This window comes from Panulirus ornatus, chromosome 12 (assembly GCF_036320965.1).
Source record: "Panulirus ornatus isolate Po-2019 chromosome 12, ASM3632096v1, whole genome shotgun sequence".
NCBI classification, from domain to species: Eukaryota; Metazoa; Arthropoda; class Malacostraca; order Decapoda; family Palinuridae; genus Panulirus; species Panulirus ornatus.
In genome coordinates, this window is record NC_092235.1 from 52,431,636 (window position 1) to 52,440,173 (window position 8,538).

Sequence of the window (8,538 nt, forward strand, 5' to 3'; positions counted from 1 at the left end):
CCCCAGTGGCGGTGTTCGCTGAACAGGTTGAGTCACTGACATGATAATCACCCGGGTAAACATGCAAGTCATTTATTCGCCGATGCATTCGCGAAACAAGTTCCAAAACGCTTCGTCTTTGGGGCGATTTATTTGTTACGAAGTTGGGCCATTTACAGGCTTTGTCTAGTCGTGATCTATTCGTTATAAAGCTCGTTTCGCTGAGCGATTTTTCGCCCTCCCGCACCGACCTTACAACGCCGTTAATTTCCCCTACCTTCCGAATTTTACCGTTTCTTCGCTAACGTCTTGAGTTTCCGCTTTGTTCTCTTCATGCATCAGCATCATCATCTGGCCTTACTCATCTCTTCACTCTGAACAATTTCCATTACCCCTAACGCGGTGCCGAATTCGACGTCGGAAATCGAAACGTCTTTCCGTACGCCAACCAACTGTCTTATATATTTCATCATTACGCGACTATTCTACCCATCATCTTTCAGATATCCTCATCTATCATCCTTACTTCAATACCCATACCCGTATATCCCATTTCCCACTCCCCCTCCATTCCATCTGCCATATTTCATCCCTTCATACATTACCTCCCATTGTGCTACCACCTCAGCGGTCGTGCACGTGTTCTCTCATATATAAGAGAGGTAACTCGGCCCTAACACTTCCCATTAATTTCGTAATTCCTCCTCCTTTCCCTTACCACTTCAGACCTTCTCCGAGTCCGCCCTCTCGTCTCCCTCCTCCTCTGCCTTTCCACATCAGACTTCTTTGTCTACGTCTTCAACCTCTCTCCCTCTCCCCTTTTACTTTCCATTTCAGACTTCCTTGTCTCTCACATCATCTTCTATTTCCTACCTCCCCTTCCCACTTCAGACTTGCTCTCCTCCGACTGAATCATCCATCCCACATGGAACGAGTCCTTCCCATCAATTTCTCTCTCTCTCTCTCTCTCTCTCTCTCTCTCTCTCTCTCTCACACACACTTCAGTTCACGGCCCGTCCTTTCCCTCGACGGAAGGCATGAAATAAGCCCTTCCCACTCTACCCGTCTCATATGACAGATCTCATAGTTCCATACTGCCCGTCTCACGTCTTCCACACTTGCCTGTCTCATTTGACAAGACATAATCATTCGAACCGTCTCCCTCATCTGACAGGTCATAAACTTCCAAACTGCTTATGTATCTCATTCGACGGGTCACACATCTACACTTCCTGTCTCATCTGACAGGCCTACAAAGTTATACTCTTCCAGTCTCATCTGTCTGGTCACATTGTTGCACACTTTCTCATTAGACAGGTCACACTTTGTCTCGTATATCCGGTCACACTATTCCCCATTTCCTGCTTCATCAGACAGGTCACGCTGTTCCACTCTTACTGTCTCATTTAACAGGTCACGCTGCTCTACACTGCCTGTCTCATTTACCAGATCACAATGTTCCACATTGCATCGTCCATAACCCCTGGCACCCCACCTCCACCTTAATGTTTCATCACCACCTTCCGGAGGACCTACCATACCATATTTCCATTCCCCTTTCTCTATCATGGGCTCCACTATCCTTCATAGCAGCCCCCTCCCTCCCTCACCTCCCTCCCTGGCTCTTTGTATCCGCCCCTTAAGACCCCATTAGCGGAACAGTCCTGAATGCCATGGCTAAGATTGTACGAGGACCTTATTAGCATTCAGATGACGGCTTAGGAAACTGATGCTGTCTCTAGTGATCAGGTTGGTGCTGGGGTGGGTGCTGGGGTGGGTGGTGGTGATGCTGCTGGGGTTGGTGCCGTGGTGGTGGTGGTGATCCTAGGAGGGTAGTGATGTTGATGCTGGGGTGATGATCCTGGTGCCTGGGGGTGATGATCCTGGTGCTGGGGTGATGACATTGGTGCTGGGGGTGATGATGCTGGGAGGTGATGTTTATGTCCGGGTGGTGATACTGGTGTTGTGGTGATGGTGCGTGGAGGATCTTGCGGCGCTGGTGCTAAGGCGGTGACACTCGAGCTTGGAGTGGTGCTGCTGGTGCTGGGGTTGGTTGTATTGGTGCTGGGGTTGGTTGTCGATACTGGGGTGGCGATGCCGGTATTGAGGGCTCGTGCTGAGATAATGCTAGTCATGACAACGTTGCTGCATGTATGATGCTTGAGCTGGGGCGGTGCTACCAGAGGTGTGGGGGAGTGAGGCTGGCGCTGAGGGAGCTGCTGGTGCTGGCGTGGTGCCCGGGAGGTGATCCTGGTGCTGGGTGATGATGCTAGTGGTGCTGAGGTGATGATGATGATGATGATGATGATGATGCTGGTGCTGGAAAGGAAGCTGGGGTTGCGTCACCGCAGAGGTCGTGGTGCTGCGTGAGGTGGTTCTGGCACTGAAGATGGAGAACGAGGGAGTGGTGGAATGGTGGTGGGGGAATGGTGGTGCCCGGATGGTAATAGTGGGGTGATATCAGCGATGAGCGGATGGGGGGAGGGAAGGGGAGGGGGGGTCAGAGTGCATGCACTGTGGTGGTTGTGGTGCTAGTGGTAGGGTGTTGTTTGCGTCATGGTGAGTGGTGGTAGAAGTTGGGGTGAAGGGGTGACTGAAGTTGAGGTAATAGATAGGGAGTGTAGGATGCTGGGGATGGGAGAGGGGGAGGATATTCAGTGGTAATGATGCTAGGGTGACGATGGTGAGGATATGGTTATGGTAACAGTGGGGTTAGGTGTGTGGTGGCGGTGGGTGGTGTGTCAGGGTGGATGGACGTTCTCAGGGATGAGGGTGGTGCTTAATTCTGAGCTCGTGCTGGAGCAAAGGTGGCAGTGAGTGAATGCAGGGATGACGTCAGTGTTCGTGTGGTGGTGAGGTGGTGTTACTGTGGAGCTGGTGGTGGTGGTGTTGAGATGGCCCTAAACAAAAGGACAGTGGTGAGGTGACATTGGAGTTGAGGGGGTGCTGGTTCTGACGCTGTGATGGGAGGAGGTGGGTGGTTAAGCTGTTATTTCCAGCTTAACGGGTGATCATGACCTGGTGTTAGGTGTCGAGTGATGCTTATAGTAGACTTCGAGTGTTGGTCATTATACAGGTGCTAAGGTGGTGGTGGTGGTGACTGTGGAGCTAGTACTGGGGTGGTAATGATACTGGGGTGATGCTGGGGTGGTATTGGTGCTGGGGTGATGATGGGGTGGTATTGGTGATGGGGTGATAATTATACTGGGGTGATGCTGGTGCTGGAGCGGTGCTTGCACTAGGGTGGTGTTGGCGCTACGTGACGCATGTGTCTGCAGGCGTTGGTGTTGCTGTCATGATAGGGCTCAGGTGCTGCCTGGTCTAGCGTAGTGCTGTTGCCTTGGTGGGGGGTGTCGGTGGAACTACTGGTGGTGAGCTCAGTGAGGTAATGGTGTAGCTAGGTTGATATCTAGACGATACCAGTACTAGAGAATGAGCTGGTGACGATGACTCTTCTGGCGCTTCAAGCAACCCTAGGCCCGGTGATGACCTAGTGACAGTAAATAGCGTCGTGCAGGAACAGTGCTAATATTCCCGCTGAAACCGTAATGCTGTTGCTCTTGTGGCTCTACAGAATGAGTGAGTGCCGCTTCACCGTGTGATGTCTCTGGTACAGTAACACTGCGAGGTTGGTCCTCTTGTTGTGAAGATACTGTTGCTACACCTGTAAGGGGATGCGGGGTCGAGGCGTTGACGGTGCTGTGCCGGTCGTGCTGGAGATTGGGGGGGGGGGGTCAGGTTGCGGTGGTGGTGGTGCTGCAGCGACTGTAATGATGCTCAAGTAATGCTTGGGAGGGGGGGGGGTGATGCAGGTGCTGAAGCAACGCTAGGGCAATGCTGGAGCGGTTCTGGAGCTATGCAATCCTTTAATAAGACTAACAAAAAAAAAAAAAAACACTGGTGTTACTTACGTATTTCCCAAGGCGGTGATGCTACTGCTTATAATCCATTCAGGGACGCGAGGCACCAGGTAAACAATAGGAAACCTTACCTGGTGTAATTAGCGCGCCATCCTTGTCACTCGTGAACATTAAACTCCTTGAACTTATGACAGTATTCATTACCTTCTAATTAATGCTATACCTTGGTACTGTTGGCTCGAGAACGGCCATCCAAACAACTAAACACCCTCATTTTGTACGTAATCCACAGGAAGATATTCTTTACAGTGTACCGTATTAAGATGGTACATAAATAGTGCTAGTACGGAAGATCTACTCTAAACAGTACTATTCTAAGCTGTCCACAGACACACAAAAGCGCGTTACATATATATATATGTATATATATATATATATATATATATATATATATATATATATATATATATATATATATAAGGTTTGCTTGCACATACACAAACAAACGGAACAATCACGGACCATATTATGTTTTCCAAACGAAAGACAAACTAGTTTCCACCGCAGCAAAACCTCCAGCAGAACACATTTAATAAACTGGGGTGACGTTAGGTGAAGGCGCGGCCAACAGGGGCCGTGGATGAGTACAACAGATTACAACACGCAAATCATTATACTTAAATTACGTCGATTATGACACAAAGGCATTCAAGACAAAAACGTGCTCATTAAGACAAAATACAAAACATCCTGTTCTAATTAGAATTTGTAAAAACCAAAAAAAAAAAAATAAAAAAAAAATAACGTTCTAAACAGCATTTTTCACACGTGCTTCGGGCTGGGGGCGCGAGCGAGGGACCGAGGCCCTGGAGTGAGCATATTTCCGCCTGTGCCAAAACAGACGGGGGGAGAGAGAGAGGGAGAGGGAGAGAGAGAGAGAAGGAGAGAGAGAGAGAGACTCGACTATCTCAATCCCTGTAAAGAGCGAGCCGTGATTATCATAATTTTCATTGACTGGCATCACATATACATATCCCACCGCTATAAACAACGCCCCTAAGTTCCTGTTGTTGACGTTCACACTTGAACGGCCACGCTGAAAACAAATACACAACACCCGAGATACGTGACAGGCTACAAACATTCCTGTGTTAGAAACGTTCGTTAAATTTCGAGAAATAGGCTCAAGAGCGAGTCATATATATATATATATATATATATATATATATATATATATATATATATATATATATATACTAAAAAAAATTATCACGCGTCTAACAACTTTCAGACAGAAGGGAGGGTAGGAGGAAGCGAAAAATATACATGATATAGTCTTCCACGAAGCTGCATTGCAACACAAAAATGAACCTTCCCTTCAGCTGAAATTGGAAACGAAACACAATGGATGAGTTTCCATTACTTCTCAGGGGGAGAGAAAGAGAGAGAGAGAGAGAGAGAGAGAGAGAGAGAGAGAGAGAGAGAGAGAGAGAGAGAGAGAGAGAGTTGTGATCGCTAGCACTGACGAGCAAGGGGCTTCACAATGGTCGGCCGCCCTACCATCCCAACCACCACACCGCCACACTCTTCCCTTCACTAGACTCGTGCCACGATACGTCACCCAGCACACCACTCCTAATCAACAACCAACACACACCTAATTCCAATCAGCTGGAGCAGGCAGCCAACCCCTCGCGCTGAACCGCCGAGCCACTGACCTTAAACGGAGAGAAGAGAGGTGAAATAGTGTGAAAATTTTGGTATTCTGCAGTAACGTGGCAGCGGACTTGATGCGGCATCTAATTTCCTCCCCCTTTGGATTTGTTCTCGGTCAGAAAAATATCGTTCAAAAAAATAAATTGGAGAAACAGGCTAGTGAAGAAGATTGGTTAGTTTGCTGGGGTGGCGGGGTACTTGTTTTGTTTATTCTTGTGTTGGTGTTTAGGCTAGGGCGATCGCCCAGAGGATTTCCTAAGGGTTCTGTATATGCTATTTTTCATTTCCTCTACTTTGGCTGATCTTGAAATGAGTTTAATTGGATTCTTTTTTCACTTTAGTTTGTCGCTGAATATACTTAACATATCAAGATTTTGGTTCTCTGTATTTCCTTTCGTGTCGAAAGTGGGTTGAATAATGAACAAGTATTTCACTTTATGGTTTGCTTCATTCGTAAGGGTTTTTAGGAATGATTATAAAGTGACTGCTCTCAGAAGACAGCGATGATAACTTCATTTTACTCATTCACTAGCCAGATATATATATATATATATATATATATATATATATATATATATATATATATATATATATATATATATATATCCTGACACCAACAAAACACATGTAAACACTGTATTTTCCAACGTCTTGATGATAACTTTATTTTCTCTCAAATATTCTCGAAATGTTTCACATTCCCACCCTTCACTTTGGCCATTGGCCTCTTGTCCAAAAGCGAAAAACGCGACACTACACTGTCTGCGCAAGTAACAGTCGGTAACACGTAACATCCTGCCCATCCAGGAGCTTGGTAACGTAGGCTGAAACACACTCACTCACGTTGGTATCGCGATTTGGTCCAGACAGACCCGCTGGTCCACCGAGAACCATCCGACGGAGAGCACCTGCTTGCTGTCGTGGTGGTGGACTGCTGCCACCCTTGCTTCAGGAGTGTACGCCGAGTCCCCCACATTGCTAGCCACACAGGACGCCACACCTCACTTGCCACGATGCAAAATATGATACCCGCCACAGAAGAGAAAAAAGAAAAAAAAAAATCATTCCTCCAGATGCGAGGTCTTACCTTACAGTAGTTCCGAATCGTTGGTGTTTTAACACTTGCTCCACTGTACACTAATAATCCCGTATGCCAACTGGAGAAGACGACATCCTAAGGTTAGCGGGCCCGCATATGGACTTAGTCTCGCACAAACACTTGTTCACTTCCAGTCTCAAGAATCCAAAGTCCCAATCCGGGACGAAAGAATAAATAAAAATAATAATATACTTTAAAAGCACCAGTGGGTTCCCCCGCGTCGAATCACTCCGAAACTACAGTCACAATAACACTATGTATTCATGGGCGCCACGGATACACTAAGAGTAAGCGCTAGACACCAAGTTCACAAGGTACAAGAACAAACTTGCCAAAGCCGGAGCAGAGAAGCGTACGTGCTCCCTCCCCGGTGTCTGCAAATGGACTGGCCATTCTTCAGACAGCTGTACTCACAGGCAATCAGTCTCAGTGCCAGGATGCCAGCTCCAGGAATTTACTTTAGCAATTTCATGGGGGAGGCCCCTCTCCGGAAAATCAATCGGTTTGCCTTGGGATATTGGTGCTGAAGCTGATGTATATATGCGGACATAGATGAAATACGGAATATGACTTACAAATACATTATAATATTGCTTTTAATCAACTCCCCCAATAGAAGAAAGTTACGCTCGGTCCAGGGCCTTAAGCTCATTGAGTGGGAGAGCACGTGTGGATGCTCGATGAGTGGCCGCGCAGATCAGCACGCGCAGAGCTCGCGCGGTGAGTGGCGCGTGTCAGAATAAGTGATCATGGCAATTAAGGCAACTGTGTGTTTGTTTAAGTATATTGATATTTTGCCGGGATAAAGGAGTTGACGTATTCATCTCCTGGGGTGATAACAATAACTCGTAAAGATCAATATATGAATTTTGTGTTCACAGTATATTAAAGGAACCCATATAAAAACAAACAAGGCCTGCTCGCGACACTCACACAAATTATATATATATATATATATATATATATATATATATATATATATATATATATATATATATATAGAGAGAGAGAGAGAGAGAGAGAGAGAGAGAGAATCATGCTATATAATCATGGCACCCCAGGACCCATTAAGAGTGGGGGGGGGGGGTTCCTGCAGCTCTGAGGTTGCGCTACGATCAGTAGTAGGGGTATGATGGACTCATTGTGAGTCAAAAGTTCTTCGGCGAGATTACTCTCCCTTCGTCCAATGGTAATTTGAGACAACCTCGCCATAAGTGGCTTTTCAGTCGCGGTGTAACTTCAAGCAGGCGGAGTCCGGTAACACCTCTATATATATATATATATATATATATATATATATATATATATATAGAGGTGTATATATATATATATATATATATATATATATATATATATATATATATAGAGGTGTATATATATATATATATATATATATATATATATATATATATATATATGTGTGTGTGTGTGTGTGTGTGTATGTGTGTGTAAACACCTCAATCCTACAGTGACCCATAAGACGCATTGTAATACCTTCTCTGCCCTATGTACGTTCTGTTGGTGCTCTTCTGCTGGCTGAGAGTACATAGCTGGGAGACCCCAAGTCTACCTGTCTGTTTTCAACATGTGGGAAGGGAAGAAATCCGACATAATAAAAACATAAGCGGGAAGGGTAGAGGATGGCAGAGAGAGAGAGAGAGAGAGAGAGAGAGAGAGAGAGAGAGAGACAGAGAGAGAGAGAGAGAGAGAGAGAGAGAGAGAGAGAGAGAGAGAGAGAGAGAGAGAGAGAGAGAGAATTATTTGATGACGGTATGCGGAAAAATAGAGTGTAGGATACAGCTATGAATGGCACTGAGAAGTGCAGTGTGACAGGAACAGAGAAATAAAGGTTACTGCTGTCACAGACATTTATAAGTATAGGTT

The 8,538-nt window shown here is 46.1% G+C and overlaps 1 protein-coding gene across 4 annotated transcripts in view; it reads right to left on the reverse strand.

Moving 5' to 3' along the window:
- The window catches only part of LOC139752058 (uncharacterized), a 385,663-nt gene extending 378,622 nt beyond the window's left edge, over nucleotides 1-7,041 (reverse strand). For 3 of the 4 annotated variants that reach the window (XM_071667896.1, XM_071667895.1, XM_071667894.1), the window contains exon 1: nucleotides 6,643-7,035. The gene's annotated coding sequence lies outside the window, so the exon portion shown is untranslated. Of the gene's footprint in view, nucleotides 1-6,642 lie in introns of all 4 variants that reach the window. The other variant, XM_071667892.1, reaches the window with a different exon arrangement.
- Nucleotides 7,042-8,538: the final 1,497 nt, after the last annotated feature.